General features: G+C 32.8%; 2 pseudogenes across 1 annotated transcript; one reads left to right on the top strand and one right to left on the bottom strand.

The window, feature by feature from the left end:
- The first annotated feature begins 5,839 nt into the window (after positions 1-5,839).
- LOC146896785 (uncharacterized) lies at positions 5,840-8,331 on the top strand (annotated as a pseudogene).
- A 7,112-nt stretch (positions 8,332-15,443) lies between these two features.
- LOC146896784 (protein neprosin-like) lies at positions 15,444-19,272 on the bottom strand (annotated as a pseudogene). The gene is made up of 6 exons (XR_015023127.1): positions 19,139-19,272; positions 18,972-19,058; positions 18,544-18,733; positions 16,350-16,511; positions 15,767-15,820; positions 15,444-15,671 (listed from the first exon to the last, which is right to left on the bottom strand). The product of XR_015023127.1 is annotated as a protein neprosin-like (transcript).
- Between the last annotated feature and the right edge of the window lie 1,234 nt (positions 19,273-20,506).

The raw sequence follows: 20,506 nt of genomic DNA, 5'->3' as shown, positions 1-20,506 counted from the left end.
AATGATAACTTATGTTTAAGTAACTAAGTAAAATGGGGGTAAACAAGCAAACGGCCTAAAAGATTGAAAAACACAGAAGCTCGGATTGAAGCCCAATAGACCGGAAAGATTCATGCCTCGGCTGGAAATGCGGGAATGAACACAAACGGCACAACACCTTTTTTATAGTTTCCGGGAACGTCCTTCTTCAACGAAACAACTTTCCGTAGATTGTGATTTTCAGCTCATGTAGAACGTGATTGATGATTATTTATTTGTTTATTAAAAATCAAAACTGAAACAATTATAATTATATTTATAAAAAAAATTTGTTGGCAAAAAAATCATAATATTTAGTACTGTAATCAAAATATTTAGTTGCGGTAATAATTATTACTTATCAAAAAAGTAATAATTATTAAAAATTGTCATTAAGAACAATATCCACATTAAAATTAACTTTTATTTAAAATCCTACCATGTCAAGACTTATTTGGAAAAACTAAATTTGTTATTGATAAGAATATCCTTGTTAAAATTAACTTTTTATTTAAAATATTACAATGTGATTATAATGTGACGACTTATTTATAAAGCTTGTATCACATTAAAGTCATTTAAGTTACATATGATTCTAGTAGCGTCCGCGGTTGTTGGCATGGGAGGAAGATCTAGTGGGGGAGTGTAGGTCTCTGCTTTCTAATGTTACTTTGCGGGATATTGTTACAAATGTTTGGCGGTGGCGTCCTAATGTGGGTGGTGGTTATACGATCTATGATGTGTATCAAATGCCCATAAGGTAGGAGATGTATAGCCCCGATGCAGTAGTTGACGCAATTTAGCATAACAATGTTCCTCCGAAGGTTTCAATTTGTGCATGGCGTCTTCTTCGCAACCGGTGGCCTACAAAGGATAATTTAGTGCGTCGAGGTATCATTCTGTTTGATTCTCAATTGTGTGTGTTCGGATGTGGCTATAATGAATTAGCATATCATCTCTTAATTCATTGTCCTACTTTCGGTGAGCTATGGCAAGATGTCAAAACATGGATAGGTGTGCATTCAATGGATCCCCAACATATAATGGATCGTTTTATAAAGTTTTCTTACTCTTAGGGCACATGTTAAAAAACCCAACGAAAAAATATTCCTTAAAAATTTGTGCATTCAATTCATTAAAAAGTTAAAGATTAAATGTAATGTACAGATTCCGATAAATTGATATATTTAATTCATTAACTTGTGTCTTAAGGGCACAAGTTAGCATCTCCCTTTTGTTTAAAATAATTTTAATGCATAATTATTGCTCAAATCATACTATTAAATTTTAATGCATAATTGTTTGATGATTTTTTTTAGCAAAATTGTTTGATGATTTTATTTGATGAGGTATTGGTTAATTTAATTATTTAATTACATTACAAGTTGCAGGAACTAATTGCATTAGTTTTAAGATGGGAGTGATTAGGCAATTTTGACTAAAAAAAGAAGAAAAAGGAAGAAATTTTAACCAATGCATGGCCTTTCTTTAGGTATTATTATTGCACAATGCATATCAAAAGGAAGAAAAACATGACAATGTCAATAACTTGAAGTACAAGTCACTGAAGTAGTGTTTCTATAGTTTGTACAATAAGTTTAGTTTGTATAATACAATCAGTTTTAGCTAGTACAATCAAAATGTATAAATACTTGATGTACTCTTTGTTACAATTTAATGAAAGAATTCACTCTTTTTCATACTAGTGTATATAAACACTACAAATTTCTTTAAATTCTTTAAATTAAATTAAAAAAATATATATTTTATATTGTTTTAAATTTAACATAAAGATTTTGAAAATAAAAAATGTTAGAAATACTCTCCAAATTTTGATTCACTTAACACATAATTTGTATAACTCATAGCTTTCAACTAGCACACTTAACTCACTTAATTACGGACTTTTTTTTTTAAGCAAAGAGAAGATTATATAAAATAAAAAGAACGAGATACGAGACTGGGGACATTAAACCCGACCCAGATTAACCCAAACGGTAATACATCGTGAAATAACAAATCAAGCGGACCCATCCTAATCTATTCTAACACAAAATCACTAGTCACGGGAGTAACCTAGCGAACCCGCGTACGGGATCGAAACCGAAGTTACAAAAAAAATATGAACAAGTGAAAATGTGCAAGCAATAGTGAAGGTTTAAACATGGCGAATGGACCGACCGTCAACACGGTAACAAATCCAAGTGCCGGCTCCCCGAACAAAGCAGCAAGCGGTAAGCTCTTTCGAGCATCGTAACGAGTGTGTAGGCGGACATGAACCACCAAACACAACAAGTTAGTAACCCGACCCTTTCGGGTTGAAGTAACCCGACCCTTTCGGGTTTTAAAGACACACATTAACATACCCTTTCGGGTTTTTGATATCATCCACCGCAAAGGGTCACCGGTCTAAATCCATCCAATCTCTCGAACAAACAAAAACAACAATTGCCGGAGACCTGCAAAAACAAAAGCCTCGCCGACGGCAAACGTACGGCAACCGACGAAAAGAAACACAACCGGCGAAAAGCACAAACCACCGAGAAGTCTCGTCACCAAACCAAGCCGACCGCAACCTCGGAGCGGACATCTACGAACGCTGCACGAACCACCCTCACCCACCACGAACCTTGCGATTGCCGGACACCAAAGAGAGCCCGACGAAGGAGGTTTAATCGTCTTGGGAAGGAGATGTACAACAACCCGAAAAGTAAACCGCAACAAGGAGCAACGTCGGCTGGACAAGATCTACAAAAACCACCGGCAACACAAACGACGGCGCCACCACCTAGCACCGCCACCCCAAACCGTAAAAGGAGATCGGCCAAAACCACAAGATCAAACTCGGATCCGACGGAAAACGTATCTGGAAAGGATGAAACGGCGACCGGGAAAGGGGTGCCGGTGGTGCGGGGAAGGAAACCCATCGCACCACCACCATCTAAGAGGCTACATGGTGGAAACTTTGTTTGGATTAGAGGATAAGAAGGAAGGTTAAAGGCTGTGGTGGTTAGGCAAGCTAGAGAGAAGGGAGAGAACGATGCTTAAGAAAGAGAGCCTTCATTATTAGACTAAAAAAATTTTCACAATCTACTTTTCTTACAAGACATTAAACTACCATATGCATAGCTATCATCTTGCTTCAATCTATCGAACATTACCTGATGAAGAAATTCAAAACTAATACAAAGAGAAAAAAATCTCAAAAAAGGATTGTGGAAAGTGCAAGTAAGCAAAATCAACATAACAAAAACTAACAAAGGAACGAAACACAAACACCATAAGCAAACACGCAAAGAAAAAGAAAATGAATGCCCAAACCATTTGTCATATATATATATGAGGATGTTGCGTACCTGCTTCAATTTGTAATATTTTGGGTGTTATATATATTTTTTATGAAACTTTAATAAATAAGATTAAAATCTAAGGGTGATTATTCGCCATGTCATTCTTGAATTCATCAAGAAAATCCATTCTTGATATCTAGCATTTTCCTTTCAATTAAACACACACATATAATATATGTTATTAGGAGTAACAAAAGATAGCTTATTAATGTACTAGGGGCCAAGTTTATTGTTCGTATTTTTGAAATCTTCTTTCATATCCAAAAAATCTTCAACTATAATATTTGCAAATACACACTCGCTAAAGCATTTGTAAGAATAGTTCTTATTTTAAAAACCTTTAAGAAAGTTGAATATTTTTAGTTCTCTAAAATAGTCCTTATAAAATGTAAATAGGGACTAAAAGTGATTTTTTTTTTCTAGGGTCTAAACTTGAAAGCTTATAATTTTATAGGGACATAAAACATATTTAACCCTAAAAATTTTAAATGAATATTTTTTATTAAATAAGGGATTAAATATGTCTTTGGTTCTATAAATATACAAATATTTTGTTTTAGTTTCTCTAAAAAATTTCTTCGATTCCCTCAAAAAAATTCGTCGATTTTTAGTTCCCTAAAATTTTTCCATATTTTTGAATAAAATCTTGCATAAAAGTTTATAATATTATAAGAATCTTTCTAAAAAAAATTAGCATTTTTTAACAAAATGTGAATTAAATATGATCATTTATATTTTTGACGATTAAAAATTCATATTTAATTCAAGTTTTGTTGAAAAATTTAATTTTTTTTGAGACGTTTTACAATATTATACACAATTTTGTTAAAAAATATGAATGTTACACATTAATTGATTTAAAAGTAGAGATCAATAGTTATGATTGGAAATTTTACGAAACTAACGAGTCTAAGGAAAATTTTAAAGGGATTAAAATAAAATTTTGATATATTTATAGGAACACAATATTTAACCTTTAAATAAAATATCAAATTCCTATCTCAAAAAAAAAAAAAAATTATAGTCTCCAATGTATAAATTGGTATTGCTATTGGCAAGAGTCTCCTCATCATCTTCTTCCACTAGCAAGAAAAAGGTTATTCAGCAAAAAAGGTAATGACCCATTCAAGAGATAACATACCCCTCTCTCTTTCTTCTTCCAAAACTTACTCACCACCCTTCAATCCTTCATAACAAAATTTGAGAAAAATTAAAACCAGTGGGAAGCTACGTCGTTGAACTTAACTCATATTAACAACCCATATTTAAATCTGCGGCTTAGCAACTCTCCTTCTGTTCTTGTTTCATCATCTTTGTTTTTAGATGTTGTTTTGGATTAAAGTTTTTCTGGACTTAGTGAGTATTTTGGGGTTTGTTGAATGAGGAGAGATTGGAAGTGCATTTACTTTAACCTACATTTACTTTTGTATTATTGATCAACATTTTTTTTTTGAGATAAAGTTTTTGTATTATTGAATTTATTTTTCAATTTTTTATTTCTTTTCTGAATCAAAAGTTAGGGGGTCAAAATATCGAAAACCTAAAAACCCTAATCGATTCGAATCCGATTTGAAGGTATGTATACGCGATTTAATGAATTTATTTGTTTTTCGAATCATTATGTGTTTCTAATGTTGCTTTGATTCATGAACATGCTAAAAACCCTCTCTATATTTCTTGTTCATTGTAGCAAATCACGGTGTTGTATTTCTTGTTCTGTTTCTATCTAAAGCATATGCCGAAAAAAAATCCATTTTGATTAGTTTACTATCTATGTCATGTTGGGATTTTACTATCTATGTTTTTATGTGTTTCTACTGTTGTTTTGGTTATTTATGTATGCAAGTTGCATACGTGGTCCCTATTTTTTGGTAGTGATTTGTTGTGGTCCCTACCTATATGTTTAATAGTTTTCCATTGATTGTGTTTTTGTCATTATTCGGATGTCTACAATATCTGTTGATATTCATCATGGTGGCAATTTTATCGACCAATCAAAGAATGTATACGAAGGTGAAGTGTCAAATTGGATTTGTGACACCGACTATTGGTGTTTTTTTGATATTGAAGAATATGTTGGCAAATTGGGGTACAAGGATAACATTAGCATGTGGTATGAGGTTGGTGGTGTTAAAAAGTGCCTATCGGATGATACCGGAGCTAATGAAATGAGTGATTGGGCCAAGGGTAATGGAAAAGTGCATTTGTTTCTAGTACATTCGGTGTCACAACCCAACTATATTATCTATAGTGAAGCCCAAAATGAAACAAACAATGAAGCCCAACACGAAATGCACGGTGGAGACTACGATGATAGTGGATTTGGGGACTCGGATGATGAGCTGCTCATTAATGATGGTTTTGGTGATGTACAAACGAAGTTGATGTTCTTGGGGAAATAACACAAACTATTGAGGATAATGAGGAAATAAGGAAAAGGTTAGGTGGTAAAAAGAGGAAGGGGGCAGAAAATGAAGGAAATTCAAGTAAAAAAGAAGGCCCCAATCGGTAAAAAAAGAGGGAGACCTAAGAAGATCATAGTTGAGAAAGATCTAAACGTGGAACCAAGTGTAGAGCCAAATGTTTTAATTGATGATGATGATTTCAATTGGGGTACAACGAAAAGGCGGGAGCTTGTGATGCCACATAGAGGGTTGTACGATGATGAGTATGTGTCCGAAGAGTTAGTTAGTGAGAATAGTGACGAGGAAAGTACTACAAATAAGTATCCAGGTTTTGTCATGCCAAAAAATATGCTCGACTACAAGTGGGTCTTGGGTACACTTTTCTCGGACGGGGAGGAATTTAAGGCTGCAATTGCAACTTATGCCGTTCATAATCGAATGTCGATGTGAAGATGATCAAGAATGATAAAATAAGAGTGAGCGCCGTATGCAAGGACCCGTGTAAGTGGATGGCTTATTGTGCTAAACTTCCCAATGAAGATACATGGCAATTGAGGAAATTGTATGACGAACATTCTTGTCCCAAGGATTATAAAGTCTCATTAATGAAATCAAGTTGGGTGGGGAAAAGATTAGAGCCAACGGTGAGGGAGACTCCTAATATTACACCGACATCTATTTCAAACAAAGCGCATCGAAAGTGGAATGTTGGAGTGAGTAAGATGAAAGCTTATAGGGCTCGTAGGGTTGCAATTGATTTGGTTGATGGCTCATTTAGAGAACAATATCTTAGATTGTATGATTACTCTCATGAACTAATGAGATCTAATCCACTAAGTACCGTCAAGGTGCAAATTCAACCTACAATAGTAGAAGATGGAGGGGAGAACAATGAGGAAATTTATGTGGATAGACCCTTGCTGCCAAGTTTCCAACGCCTATACATGTGTCTTAATGGCTGTAAAGAGAGTTTCAAAGTGTGCGGGCCCATTATTGGCCTTGATGGTTGTTTTCTTAAAGGTTATTATGGAGGTCAAATACTTGCCGCCGTGGGTAGAGACCCAAATGACCAAATGCTCCCAATTGCTATGGCCGTTGTTGAAAGTGAAACAAAAGATTCATGGGATTGGTTCCTTAAACTCGCTAATTGACGATTTGGGTGGTCCGAAGCATGTAATTCGTACACCTTCATATCCTGATCAATAAAAGGTTAGTTTCAATATCATAATTATTTCTAATTGATTATAATATTCATAGTTGATTATGCATATTGATTATAATTATTTCTAATTGATTATAATATTCATAGTTAATAGTAATAACTTATTATACATATTGATTATTTGGTTTAAGGGACTTTTACTCGCCATGGAGGCGCTTCTTCCCGATGTTGAACAAAGGTTTTGTGTAAGACACTTGTATAACAATTTTAGAAAAAAGCATCCGGGTAAGAAACTCAAGGAGTTAATGTGGAAGGCAGCCAAGGCTACATATTTTCAAGCATGGGAGAGGGAGATGAAAGAAATAAGGAAGGTTAGTGAAGAAGCTTATAAATATTTGCCGAAGATTCCACGAAGCATTGGTCGAAATCAAGATTTTCATTCAATTCAAAGTGTGATGTATTAGTCAACAATATGTCGAAACCTTCAATAGTGTAATAATTGGACCCAGGGGAAAGCCAATTGTTACAATGTTTGAAGACATCGTAGACTATTTTATGGAAAGGTGGGCAACAAACAGAACTAAGATACAAGCATATGATGGCTCTGTTTTGCCTAACATAAAGAAAAAGCTGAGAAAGAGTGTGAGTTATCAAAGAATTGGGGATGCGGGTATGCTTCGTCATATTGTAAATTTGTAAATGAATATGTATCTAATATGGTTCGGTTTTTCGAAATGTATGTTTCGCTAAGTGTTTTTCTCGCTATAACAATATCATGGTTTCTTGCTTTCTCGTTGTGAGTTTTTCTAAATGTCATAATATGGTTCGGTTTTAGAGTTTTAACTGGTGTGTATATGCTTATGTTTGACAAGGTTTTCGCTGAGAATATCTACGGGGTGTATGCCCTCAATCACACAAGAGAGTCCTTTACGGTAAGTACGGAAAAGAAAGAGTGTTCTTGCGGGAAATGGATGCTTACCGGAATACCTTGTTGTCACGCAAGAAGCAAGATGCATATTTGCCAAACAAGATCCGGAAAACTTGATTCCCGATTGTTACGAGAAAGAGAAATATGAGGCTTGTTACCGTCCTATCATTTATCCAACAAATGGAAAGAACCTGTGGGTTTCAACTCCATATCCGGATATATTACCACCCCCTTTAAGGAAACTTCCCGGAAGACCAAAAGGAAAAGGAACAAAGATGGTGATGAGAAAGCGAGAGATTCTTCACTTGTTAGTAGAAAAGGAATGCCTGCTAGATGTTCTAAATGCAAACAACCTCCGGTCATAACAAAGCTTCTTGTAGAGGGCTCTCAATTCCAACCGCAACAAATCGGACTCAAAACACACCTAATCGAGCCAAATTGCGCACATTGTTCCCGCCGGTCGAATGAAACACAAACCCAACCTCGCGCCGCCGTTCTCGCCGGGTCGAATGCAACACACACCCAACCCGCGCCCGGTGTTGGTCGAATGCAACACGGACCCAAACCGTTGCTACATCTCGAAAAAAGCCAAGAGGAAGACCTCGAAAAGTCAATGTTGCCGCAAGTATTCGGCTGCTACTAGTAGTGTCTCTGCAACATCAAATATGGTAACAAATATATCCGGTGCAAATTCTCAACCCGCCGCAAGCTCAAGATATTCAACAACAACTCACTTTGCTAGACAAAAGATGAAAATATGGAGGCCATGATATTGGATGGCGTTTGTTTAATGTATTTTTTGGGCAACTTTTGTGATGTCTTACTTTGGAACCTTATGTCTTTTTGTATGCAGCTCTTGTACTTGCCTTTATGTTGGAATTTTATTATTTTCGAACCTTATGTCGTTTTGTAAGCGGCTTGTCTTGCCTTTAAGTTAGAAGTTGTGGCGGTATGTATTTCTCAGTTAATTAGTTATGATCGATTTTGTAACAATGACAAAAGTTGCATTATGGTATTATGGGAGAAGTTATTATGACAAAAGTTAATTACTATTGATACCAATTGATATTATTGCGTATGAACCTGTTAATTGAAACTACATGACACCAATTATATGACACAAATTGGTAGAGGAAGTTATTATGGCAAATGGGTTTTTCTCGTAGTGCCTTTTGTTGTTTTTTGTGGTTTTGGAGCTTAGGCAGTGGGCGCTTTTTTTCTGCTAAATATTGCAGGTTTTTTCTTTTTTAGCATTTCGCTGTCGTGCTACCGAGCTTCCCTATGGGTGATGGTTTTTATTTTTTGGTCTTGGTTTGGCCATTTGTAATTACTTCGTTCGTCCGTATCCGTCCATGGCTTGTTAGTGCTTCTCGCACGGGCTAGTGGCTAATAATATTTTACCGATTCCAAAAAAAAAAACTCTTGCAAAATGAAATGAGATCAAGTCACCAATTTTTTTTAAGGCAGATCAAGACACAAATTGTTGACACTAACTCATTCGGTCGAAATACATCAAATTAACATAATTGTTGAGTACATTCATCGAGTACATTCAATACATAATTTCTTAACAATCTAACAACCTTATTTGATCAACTTAAACATAAAAGTTACACCAAATAAAAGACACATGATAATCAAAATCTTCATCCAACTTTTTGTTGAGTTGTGGTCCATTTGCATCTTCGGGATAACATTCTTAAGTGTCCTTGATTCCAATTCCATTTGCATCCGGAATATTTTTTGGTAACGCATTTGCATCCGTAATTAATGTTACTAGCCTACAATTTATGAAGAAAAAAAACCATTAAAATTAAGGCAAAATTAACTAGCAATAACAGATTACGAAAAGGATGAGCAAGAGAGAACAAGGTATGTACGTAATCATATGTATAAATACTCACCACAAAGTTCCTACAACCTCAAAATTTCCTTCCTCTATTAGGAAAAGCACTTCAGCCGCCATATTCTCTTGCCGTTCAAAATGCTATAGAACTTCGAAGACAATTGGGGCATTAGACAATAAGGAGGAGCTTACCGCACCGGGTATATTGTAAAGGAACCGAAAAATGATTGTGTGTGTGAACCTTGTGTGCGTGAGGATGCCATGAATTTTGAGATTTGATTTTTTAGGGTTCTTGCGGGTTGAAGGGTGACCGAGAAGAAGAAGCTTGTGTGAACATTGGAGAAGATGAACATAACGTTAATTTTTTTTTTAACGTACTAGTTAACAGATTCCACTTAAAGGATTGTTGTGCAACATTTTAAAAAGATAAAGGACGAAAATGGGAAAAAAAAGATAAAGGACGAAAACGTTACCTAAAAATAAGTTTTGGGACCATTTCGTAATTTTGCCTAATTAATTTCTCAAAGAAACGTGTAATTAATTTCTGTCTTCATTTTTCTGCAGGAAATGAGGGATCAGACGTCACTTAGACTTAGTCCATACGAAGAATTGGACAACAACCCCTTAACTAGGAAAATATTATTAGGCATAGGCATTCCGTTTATAGTTGGATGTATATTAGTGGTCATATATTTAATAATTAAAGATTGTTTAAGACGTCGAGCACGGTCTGTGGCACCACTGCCACAAAATTTAGAATTAGCTGCAATAAATAATCCATAATAAATAGGATTGTGTAATTGTTGGGTATGTATTTTGTAATATAAACTTTCCCATAGTTTGAGATGGGAGGTATTTGTGTATTTATTTTTATAAATACATAAGTTTCTCTATGGAATAACAATGTGGAATTTGATGAATATCTTAGAATAGAATTCCTTCAAAAAAAATCTTAGAATAGAATTTGACGTAATTTTGTAGTGTGTCAATTCTTGTAAACAATTTTTTTATTGAAAGGATAGTTATTGAATTGAGAAATGATATATTGACAACCTTTTGGTTGTCCTACATCGTATATGTATAGTGTATAAATACTATATATCATTTTTTAATTAGTTGTTTCTCTCTCTTATAATCACATCAATAGTTATAATTGATATATTTTTATACTAATTGTTCAAAAGTTGTTGAATTTTGGATGTTCATATAACATTACTCTATTGAATTAGATAATGTCCAACGACAGTTACATATATAGGGTGTTAAGATAGGAGTAATACACGACAACTACACTTCACATCAAATCAAAACCTAAATAAAGCAATATTGTGCAAAAGAGTTCTCAAAGAGGCTGGGAAGAAAACTCACTCTAAAAGAAAAACCAACCCAAAGGGAAAAACAATTTATCTCAATTGATTCGGTTCCCAATCCTATTCTATTTTAAAAAAATATAATAAATAAATGAACCCGTGTATAATTTGAACGTGTTTATCATCATGACTTAAGGATTTAATCAAAGTATCAATCCCATTAAATTAGCTGAAATTGTTACCTTCTTTCACTTGATCATCTCTTATTTATAAATGTTAACCCGTCAAGCTATCCTTAACCCTAATTTTAATCTCAAAATTTCCCTCCTCCTTCCGTCAAGCTATCTTTAACCCTAATTAAACCTTAATTTTAATCTCAAAATTAGATTGCCGACTCGTGCGCCGCACGGGTCTTATGAGCTAAAATCATTTCATAATGTATTTTGTTTTGATGGTGTAGTTATAATGTAAATTTGAAAAATACTTAATACCTAATGAATGTATCAATAATCAAAGATTATTTGTATTATTTTTAGGTATCAAAATTGAACTTTCGATAATTGTAGTTCATATTTAAGTACATAAATATAAGAAATAATTATTCCTTTTCATGAAGGTCTACGAAAATATATAATTTACTTAAAAAATTGAGGATTGCTAATAACACACTTTTCAACACACTCATGCGGGTTCGATAAAATATTTTCTAACACAATTTGAGGAGTTGCAATTTTTCTCTTAATTTTTTACTTACATATTATAATAACATTCATGCACAATGAATTATAGTAGCAGGAACTATTTTGACTTAAAATCATTGTTTTCGTGTTTTTTTTAGTGCCATTGTGTTGTTGTTGTTGTTAAATATTGTAATAGGCACGATGAATGATATATTATTATCTATGATAGTCTTGAATGCGTATGATAGTCAATAATGTCACCCACAAAAATCTTTCATAACTATCCATTGTTAGAAAAAAGAATTAACAACGGTGTAGCATCAAAAAGTGTATTTCTATATCCCATTCATTCTCCATAAAGGCTAAGGCAAAGGCATTGTGCATGATATGAAGTTAAGAACCATAAGAAGAATTGAGCTGTTATTTTTACGCAAGAAGAATTAAGGGTTGTTTGTGTAATTTACCACGGTTTAGGTTTTTTTGAGAGAAACACGATTTATGGTTTGTTATATATAGCCGAGTTTGCATGGAAATTAGGGTAGCCGAATTTGCATAAAAATTAGGGCATTCGTTTGTAAAAGTATTAAATAAGTGTACACCAACCTGTCAAAAAAAAAGTCTTCGAAACAATAGATATATACAAACGATGACACAACAGAGAGGATCGAAAAGCTCATCGGTGATGAGAAATATTAGGGATCGCTGCATTTTAGAGGGAATTTGTTAGGTTAAATTGGTGCGCTGCATTTTAGATGGAATTTGTTAGGTTAAATTATTGCTAACCTAATGCAGCATTTTAGAGGGAAATTATTAGGTTAAGTTGCTGCAAACCTAATAAAATTAATAAATAAGGATTTCCCTCCTTTCTCCACGCAATTAATCTAATAATTCTTTATTGAAAAAAGCTTTGCGGGGATTCAAACCCGAGTCTTAATGGCTTCTTCTCGAGAACAATTTAAGCCATCGACAATTTTTTTGATTTAATTTTGCTTCCATTAATTGATATCCAATATCAATCGCCCTTTTAAACAAATCATTAAATCTCTTATCCTTATTTATTAATTTTATTAGGTCTGCATCAACTTAACCTAATAATTTCCCTCTAAAATGCCTGCATTAGGTTAGCAACAATTTAACCTAACAAATTCCATCTAAAATGCAGCGATCCCTAATATTTCTCCTCACCGATGAGCTTTTCGGTCCTCTCCGTTTTGTCATCGTTTGTATATATCTATTGTTTCTGTAGACTTTTTTTGGTCGGTCGAATCGGTCCGACCGTGAACCGAACGGAGTAACCGGTTCGGTTAACATATTAGATCGGACATGCAATCAAACCGGTGCGAACTAGTGTGAATCGGACAAACTTAGTTAAAATCGACGAACCGACGGTTTAATGAGCCGATTGGGTTATAGTTTCTTTTTAATGAACAACTATTTTATATATCAAAAAATTGGAAAATGGCACTGGTGTGGGTTGAACAGCATACCGGTGTGGGTCGAACAGCATACAAGCAAGCAGCCTAAACCATAAAAGAAAGACCACCGCACCACTCGCTTTTTTTCTTTTTTCTTTTTTTCATTCAAAAATAAATTGTTTAAAAGAAGATTTGAGGTGAATATAACATTAATTCATGATATTTGGAGATATATTTTAGTAGAATTTTTTTTATTTAAAGAAGATCATGAAGATTCAAAGGAAGAAGATGAAGATGATGAACATCTTCATCATATTTCTGGATTTTTTTTCATTTTTAATAAAAATATATTTTTAGAAATAAAATTATGTATTTTTTAATAAAAAATGAGAAAAAAGATGTATATGTGCTTTTAAGAGAGATAAAGGACCTAAACGGGAACAAATAAAGATAAATGACCAAATTGTTACAAAAAAATAAGATAAATGACCCCAAATGTAATCTTGCCTTAATTATATTTAGTTGTTCAATCTTAATTAGTTTACACGACAAGATCTGGATTAGAACAATTAAAATTTCACATCAAATTTTTTTCATACTGAATGTCCTTAAATTTATCCATTACATTCATAAAATTTCTTCTTCCCATTTTGATTGTTCAATTTTGTCGTTCTAAACTGCCGCATTTTTCAATTTTCGTGAGAATCGTCGTCGTTCGTTTGATTCCAAATATCGTGAGAATTATCGTTATTTCCGTAACCACGTCGGATATGGTGAGTTGATTTTTCTTTTTGATTTGATTTTTCTTGGTTGTGAGGTAGTTAATTATAACAATTGAGTAAGTCATCCGTTATACTTTAAGGATTGCTAGCGAGTGTTGTTGCCGGTGATGTTTTGGGAGTTTGCTAGCATTTTTTTCGGTTCTTTGCGGAAATGGTTATGTCACGAGGCTTTTGTTCTTTTGTTTGGACTTAAAGGCTTTGGCTGATAGTGGGGCAGGTCTATGCGTGTTAGCAGATTTTATTAGGTTGGCTACTTAAATAAAAAAATCACGATACCCGACGCAGCTTCTAGAAACAACGACAATTCTCACTATAATTTGAAACTCAGCGGTTTGGAACGACAAAATTGAACAATCAAAATGGGAAGAAAACGAAAAAGAAACAAGAATTGATCAATAGGGAAGAATAAAGAAGAAATTTGAAGGAAGGAGATGTTTTTGTTCTCACGTTTGGGGTTGTGGAATGGAAGAAATTTTATGAATGTAAGTGATGAATTTAAGGACATCCAGATGAAAGTAATTTGATGTAAAAATTTTATTTGTTATAAGTCTTGTAGTGTAAATTAATTAAGATTGAACACCTTAATATAATTAAATAAAAGAGTAAATTACACTCTTCTCCCCTCAAAGATTCTTGAATTACACTCCCCTCCCCGTTATGTTAAAATATACACTCCCCTCCCCCTTATTCCAAACATATTAGAAAACATTTCATTCCCCTCCCTTAAGAGAAGCTTGAATTACATTCTTCTCTCTTCTTATGTTAAAATCTACACTTTACTTCCTCAATAATCTAGCAAAAATAAAATAAAATAATCTAACACACTTAAAAAAAAAGAAGTACCGCGGGTCTATTTTAACATAATCAAAATTTGAATACATATTTTTCGCTATTTTTTATTCACAATTACATTAACATATAATTTTAAACCCTATTATAAAATATGAAACAACCAAAAAATAAAATTACAATAATTACTAAATACAATAAAATATGGTTATATAAAAATTAGTTTTATACTATAAATTATAAACTTAATATATATCAAAATATTTAAGCTTAATTACCATTGATATTTAAATTATAAAGAAATGATTTATTTTTCTTAAATGGTGGTTCAAAATTAGTATATATCATAAAAATATTTATTTATGTTAAAATAGATTAAAGTGTAGTACATATTTAATTATTAAGGGAGAGGGTTGTAATTCAAGCATCTTAGAGGGAGAGGAGTGTAGATTTTATTTTTAAAGGGAGGGAAGTGTATATTTTAATATAAGAGGGGAGGGGAGTGTAATTTACTCTAAATAAAAATTAAAAGTATTAAAAGTTACCTTATGATTAAGATGAACTTTTTTATTTTTAGAAAAAATTGATTCATTTATTTGACATTTAATGTTGTCTACACATATTACATTTTGATTGGTTGATATCATGAGAGGATAAATTACCCCCTAAACAAGAGAGGGTAACGTAGTTCTCACCCTTAAATAACGTGTTATTAAACAAATTTTTTCGCTAACATCTTTAATTTTACCTATTTGTAATTATATAGTATAATTGTGTAATAGTTTGTAAATATATATTAGGGAGGTGATATGGCATAATAAAAAATTTACCTGTTTGATTAAGAAAATTGCAAATAATTTTTTTGTTGCTCCAATGGAATTAGGGGGTGATATGACAGATCCTAGAGCATACTCTTTGTCACGATTGACTTGCACAAAACCTGGACAATTGCTATTGAAACATCCAGTTTGATTGTAGCCATCTGCCTGCATGTTTATATCAAGTTGAACTTGAGCACAAAAACAATATTTTTTTCCCATCATATTAGATATTATTTAATGCATTAAATTCATACTCTTACCGTCCATTGACTAGTTATTCGTAGTTGGTTGTCTCCATGTAAGGTTGGAAAAACCTTGTACACAAAAAGAAATTGACATGAGTAGTATATTTAAAAAAAGGATTTGGTTTTTTTCTTTCATGAAACCATCAATACATTGGTGAAAAAGAGCATTTAAGGAATCAATATTTTTTCTATATCTCTCTCTCTCTCTAATATTTTTTGGTACAATACTAAAATTGAGTAACCATCAATACATCGGTACAACATTCAAATGAAATTTATAAATAGAAACATGAAACCATCAATACAATGGATGAACCATCTCTCAAAAAAAAAATACAATGGATGAACCTTGCACGTCAAAAAATGGATGTTAATAGTATATTAAAAATAAGGTTTTTTTTTTCGTACAATATTAAAATGGAGTTTCATACATACAAAAATATGAAACCACTAATACATTGTTGAAAAGGAGCATTTAAGTAATGAATATTTTTCTCCATCTCCATCTCTCCCTATCTCTCTCTCTCTCTCTCTCTCTCATACAATGGAATGTCATGAAATAAAAAAATCGGCATAAACGTAATGAAAAGTAACTAACCCCGGCTCCGACTTTTATGCTATTAAGTTCTGATGTTGATCCACTTTCAACCCAAATTGCCGATATGCCGTATTGTTGTGCTTGAACTAATAGTTCATACCCAACTATGCCCGTGTACGCTCCATGAAAAATCATGTTTTGAGTTGTATCAAGGGTAACAGTCTAGAGAACACAAAAACATACAATATTTAAAATAGGCAATATTTCTTATTTTATACAATTTATAAATGTTAAAAGTGATTTGTTGCACACATGCACACACAATATCTTATATTTAAGGTTATGTGGGCTCCTGCCTGCACAAATATATCTCCCCCCACCATACTAGTAATATACCACTATTAGATTTTGCAGGCAAATTAAATATATGAATTAGAATATACCCCGTATAGATTTTGCACTCAATTTGTTCACTTTATTTTGATTTTCCCATCACACAAACAAAACATGTTACACTCTCTCTCTCATGTATTTAATTTTTTATGTTAAAATAAGTAATTTTCATTACATTCCGTCTCACCGTGTTAAAATGTCTCACATCGGTTGAGAGATGACATGGATAAGTGTTTAAAAGAAGGGCCAATATTCGGTGACGGATCCAGTAAATTTTAATAAGTGGGGTCAAGTTATATCATAAAAATTTATATAAAACTTTATACACGCGCAAGCGTGCAAAAATTATACAAGTTATATTTATAATTACCTTAAAATGTTGATTTGTTAAAAATATTTGTCCATTTCTAACAGAGTATAAAAAATATAACCATAATTAATTTTTTCACCACCAACGTAGCGTCAGATCACAACCTTTTTCAACAAATATAAGAATAATTTATATTATAATAGTAGTTTTATGGTCTTGTCAACGATATGCTCTAAGATAATTGGTTAAAGAATTCATAAAAGAAAATTTTATCTAAAAATAAGCGTTATTTGTATTGATATAATAATTATAACAACTTTTTATAAAAAAAATTACTTCTTTTGATTTATTAACTAGTGCTCTTAGAACACTCATTAGGAACCTTCTTAGTTTTATAATTTTTTGCAGTGTAATAAATTATTAAAGAGGGGTCAAACTAAATATATATCTAATTTTAGGTTAAAAATACAATACACAAGTGGAGGCAAGTGGGGTCGCTTGACCCCATTGCCCCCACATTGTATCCGTGCCTGGCAATATTCATATCACATGTCGTTTTTGTGAGATTTTATTTCTAAACCCACCTACGATCATCTCTCTCTCTCTCTCTCTCTCTCTCTCTCTCTCTCTCTCTCTCTCTCTCTCTCTCTCTCTCTCTCTCTCTCTCTCTCTTTCTCAATGAGAAAAATGAAAACCATTCCTCCCCGTTTCATGGAACTGTAAAATCAACCACACAAACTTTCCCTCCCAACAAATTTCATATAATGGTGCCTCCACTATTCAAAAATTTTGGCTCCGCTTGCGTGCGGGTACACACTTAGTCTTTTGTTCTTCCAACACCGGTTCTTTATTCCTCATCCACCAAAACGTAGGAATGTGAAAAAAGGGTTAGGCTCCATTGGATTGAATCGTTTAAAATGAAGTTTTTAGCGAGACAAGTTGTAATTTGTAGCCATGTCACCACTAGATAGTCGGCCCGATCTAACCGGACGTTTTATTTTTTATTTTTTGCAAACTTTTCAAATAATATTTTCTAACAAATTTTTTATGGGAAAACACACCAACCCTTTAGATCACTATAAAACGGAAGCAGTTGAGATTTTCAACTCTATACGCCTGGTTGTCCTGCCCTATTCCATTTTAGATGGATTAATGGTGGTTGGGTTGACCTTCTTTGGCAACGATATTGAAAAAGGTGGTTTGGGGTCATTTATGGGTCCATATTCACCTATCTGCCTCATTTTTCCTTTCCTTTTATTTAAATAGTTGGTTTCTAAGTCGATCTTATTTTTTTGTTGTCATTTCGTCGTTGATTGCGGCGTTATTTTGTTCTCTCGTCTTGCAGCGTTGTTTGGGTTGATTCATTTTTTAGGCTAATAGAAATATATAAAAGAAAGGAAACAAGAACTGGTTGATTCATCCCCCCCCCCCCCCCCCCCCCCCCCCCCCCCCCCCCCCACACACACACACACACACACACACACACACACACATAATGTTATGCCATTTCATGTAAAATGTATTGATTAAAAATACAAAATACCCACTTACATGATATCTTTGGGAACTTTGGGAATACTGCCGAAAATCATCAATTTGTAATTTTGAAGCCGAATTAGTAATAATTTGATGACTTCTTGTCCCGTTGTAGATAGGCACTTTTCCCAATGGACAATCATCCACTCGTTTTACCATTAGATGATCTACTTCGCACGACGTTCTTTGCGAAAGTTGGGAAAAGCTACACATGTTGCAATGAAAAGAAATAAAATATGGTTTAATGAAGAATAAATTATAATTGAAGTTAAAATTCTTTATAAACAAATAAATTAATCCTGAATTAAAATTTATGGTTAGAAATCTTGAATAATAAATTATTTGGTTATATATCACTCTCTACTACTTCACCAAATACTAATTAGTTTATACACTGCACTAAAGTAATATAATTAATCTTATAAATTGTCCAACTATTATACCTGAATTTTGTGATTTTTTAATAAGGGATGTTGTAGAGCAGGTTGCTTGTAGATATCTACACAATCAAAATTATTGTCCACCGGATGCTGAATTTACAAACATAATTACAATTAACTAAATCATGTATAAATCAAATTAAGAAAGGACAATAAATCAAAGATAATACCATGATACTCTTTGATAGTGTAAACTGATTTCGCTCATCTAATAGAGTTTTGCTTCTTGCATCAACTCGCAACATGTTATACACAAGCTAAGAACTAGAAAGAGAATTAGAGCCATAAAATTTTAGATGTTACTTTCAAGGACATGTAATACTTCTGCATACATGTATGCGTATGTGTGTGTATATATACACATTACAAAGTGAAAGAAGTTGCTTTAAAGGATATGACTTACTTCTCAATTTTTTTTGTCTACGTGGCATCTCAAATTGAATTTGAACTATATTTTTTGAGGTTATAAAGTCAAACTCTTGTCGGTGGATTGATACATCTTACACAATATCATTTTGAATGATAAATAAAATGGGAAAAACAATTTAAGACATTTAAGACAGATAAATGCATTGATAAAGGTCAACTATCGGAAAACCTCGAGAATTAAATGAGATAACCGTCTAGGTTCATATATATTTTTTAAATTGGGGAAATAAAACGTTAAAAAGGATGAGTAATGACAATGCATTTGGTTTATGATACATAACTATTGAAGTGTGTGAAAGTCTTAGAGATAGAGGCATTTAATGGTTTACCAAACTTTTCAAAAGAATGAAAAAATCAATACAATTCAACTCATGCTTGTGTTTTTCTCACATTCAAAGATTAAAGTATATGGAAAGATGTAAAAAAAATGTGCATCTTCTTGATTTGCACGTACATTGGTTACTCTTCCTTTAATTCCAATGTCTGCTCAATTATTCATAGGATAAATATCAATTAATTGTATAGAAACTTGTTTGAAAATAAAAAAGAGCATTTTGGGCAAAACATCATCAAATAGTTTACTTGTACTTATATTTTATTATAAATAGATATACTTAATTTTGCTTATAATTTGTTATGGAAGGAGTATCTCATATTGGGTTTGAACCATATCGCTTTAGCTTATAAAGTCAATATTTTACTATTAAGTTGACACTTCTAAGATAAATTCTTTTTTACCAATAAATAAAAGAGACAAAAAAACAATTTAATGCATTGAAGACAATTAAATTCATTGATATGTGTTGACTGTGTCAGAGTCCTAGAAATTAATAGGAGAGAAAAAAATATAGGTTTTGAAGGACAAATGAAAAAGAGCAAAATAACTTAATACATTTAAAACAATTAAATGCTTTGATAGATGATGACTTTTCTAGAATCATAAGTATTCGCTTTAAAACATTGTAACCCAAAAGCGTTTAAAAACACATGCTCATGATTTTCTTCTAGCTATCCCGATTGATGGGTTAAGTCGGCATATGTCACTACTAGAGGACCGCATTATCCTTAGATATCGCCTTATGATTCCGCTATTTTCTATTGATGAAGTA

This window comes from Medicago sativa, chromosome 8 (genome assembly GCF_051527215.1).
Source record: "Medicago sativa cultivar Bolivia chromosome 8, Bolivia_mono, whole genome shotgun sequence".
NCBI lineage: Eukaryota > Viridiplantae > Streptophyta > Magnoliopsida > Fabales > Fabaceae > Medicago > Medicago sativa.
Note: the sequence above shows the minus strand (reverse complement) of the source record. Positions and strands in the feature narration are given on the sequence as shown.